Genomic DNA, 2,724 nt, shown 5'->3' on the forward strand with positions numbered 1-2,724 from the left:
AAAATACTAGCTGAAGGTTTCTGCTGCCGCATGCTGTTCAGAATAAAATTATTAAACTATAGATTAGGGCTAGTATTTTGCTTAAGGGAATATTCTTTGGTACCAATTGTTGCCCTAATCCAAAGTTTTAGGAAATTGGTGACAAATTCTTTGTATGTTACCACTGTTATTATTTGCCTTATTCTTTAAGGAAATTATCTCCTTTCAGTGTATTAATGAGTTCTGTATAATTATTTATGATATAGTTTTGCTATATACCTATATTCTATGTTAGACTTTTCATGGTTTTGAAATACATGTATCAGATACCCCAAGGACACGGGTATGGGAGTTTAATGCCCCGCCTTGAGAATGCATGGAAAAGATTTAAACATATGCATATCATACTCATACCTGTATTGGAGACTTGTATTGTTCCCAAGTGCAAGTAACATAGGCTGTATTTATGCTTTTTTTTTCGATCTATAAACTTTTGTTTTTTGGTGTATTTGCAAGCGTAAAATACAAGTCTTGCTTAATTTCATTACAGTGGAGAAATTTTGCATTCTAATGGTATAACTTTCTGAGGCATCTATTTTAGTGAATGCATTTGTTTATGTTTTACAAAGTAATTGTTTTTTGCTATTGCCCATGTAATAAATACTAGTGTTTCGTTTGGGTGCAGAACTTTTTGGCACTCTGTGCTAGTGGTTATTATGGGACTATATTTCATAGGAATATTAAAGGTTTCATGATTCAAGGTGGAGACCCAACCGGAACAGGCAAAGGGGGAACAAGTATATGGGCAAGAAGTTCAATGATGAGATTAGAGAATCCCTCAAGGTATGTTAAGCTTAATAGTTAGTGAAACAAGAAAAATTTCATCGTGAACTTAGCTTATGCAATCTCTCAAAGTGGTTTGAGAAATTTTGTCATCAACTTTTACCCATTAAGAGTGGGGAAGGAGAAAAAAACACTCTTTCTTGTTTGAAGATTGGTTAGCTTTTTTTCTTCTGAGAAGCCTATGGTTTTCCATATGCTTCAAGTCCAGGTTTTAACCTTGAGGAGTGAATGGAACGTTTGTTTAGCTGACATACTCTTTGAGTCTGAAATTTGGTTTCTATAACCTTCCCACCCTTCATTTTTTATCGTGGAACCATCCTTTTATCTTGGAACCATCGAAACTAAAGTTTAGTTTCAATGTCTGGTTACAAGTTATAATCTTTTAACACTTGCCACATTTTAAATTGCTCATTACTTTTGAATGTAGACACGCCCTTTTTATCTGACAAAAGTTTACCTTCTTACAGCATAATGCGAGGGGTATATTGTCAATGGCTAATAGTGGTCCTAATACTAACGGGAGCCAATTCTTCATAACATATGCAAAGCAGCCACATCTCAATGGATTATACACTGTGCTTGGCAAGGTTATCCATGGTTTTGAAGTCCTGGATATCATGGAAAAGGTATATTGTACTGGAACATATAGACATATTTCCCTGCTTAGTTTGCTTTGATTTAGAATGCCTCGGAAATAATTACGTTGGGATTTAGATCTTCATGCAAACTCTTTCTTTCTTTGTCCAAATGACTTTCTGTGTTGATGTTTACATCATTTGCTATAAAAATGGTACTAATCCATGCTGGATTACCTTATCTCCACAATTATGATTTGGGGATTTCAAAGGGTAGGGGAAATTCTAGATTATTTTTAATTTGCTGACTGCTGAGGTACCCAAAAGAAAGACATTCAACATGAATCTGAAGTGAATGGTTTTCCGGAACCAAATCTCTTATTTTCAATCTCAGTCTCACTGAAAATAAGTTCAATGCAGCTGCATCTTGCAACTTGCAACCTGCAATTTCTTGTTAGCATGACTGAACGCTATTTTGTTGATGCAGACTCAAACAGGAGCAGGCGATCGGCCACTTGCAGAGATAAGGCTGAACCGTGTGACAATACATGCTAATCCACTCGCTGGCTAGTCTTTCTTCAGCAATTAGTGTAGTGAAGTTCATGTCAGACAACGGAGGATTTCACGAGTTGTAGACGTTTAACCTATCAATTTTAAAAATGTTAAAAGGGCTTGTAATGGGTGTTCCTCTGGATCTAGGACAGTATATGGTAAAAATGTAGACATTCGACATTTATCTGATTTAACTTTTTGGTTGATTTAATGGTCTCTGTCAAAAAAATTGAACAAATTATTTGTTTTAATTCATATTAATTCTTTTGTATATTCTTTTATATTTTTAAAACAGTATTTAATCTAAATATTTTATCTATTTCAAAAGTATTTTTAGTAAATGATTTTTAGATTATAACTAATTAGAGTAACAGTCAACAGTTATCGATTATTAATGTGAATACTAATTATAATTAGAATTAATCATTACAAGTAATGATACCGTTAAAAATTGGCTTCAGTAACATTTATAATATTTGAACTTTGAAGTTGAAAATGTGTGAGAATCCGATAGTGGGTTAAAGATTTTTCTTTCTCAATGAATGGTAATGGTATGATGGTTGAAATGGCGGTGACAGTCGTGGCGGAAATGGTAGGTCGAAGAAAGCTTTGGAAGACGGCGGAGCTCAGGTGACGGTGGTAGTTATGAGACATGACGTAAGAAACCGGTGATGATGTGGCAGGATGGTGGCGGGGTATGCGGGAGAGGCTAAGTGGTGGAGAAGAAGGCAAAGGAGGCTGGCTGGCTCTAATTTTTGTAGTTTTTAGGGTTTTA

At 35.0% G+C, this 2,724-nt stretch overlaps 1 pseudogene; it reads left to right on the forward strand.

Annotated features, from left to right (window-relative positions):
* The first annotated feature begins 215 nt into the window (after positions 1 to 215).
* On the forward strand, positions 216 to 2,077 carry LOC120164290 (annotated as a pseudogene).
* The last annotated feature ends 647 nt before the right edge of the window (positions 2,078 to 2,724 follow it).

Source organism: Hibiscus syriacus, unplaced genomic scaffold, assembly GCF_006381635.1.
Source record: "Hibiscus syriacus cultivar Baekdansim isolate YM2019G1 unplaced genomic scaffold, ASM638163v2 tig00111506_pilon, whole genome shotgun sequence".
Taxonomy (NCBI): Eukaryota; Viridiplantae; Streptophyta; class Magnoliopsida; order Malvales; family Malvaceae; genus Hibiscus; species Hibiscus syriacus.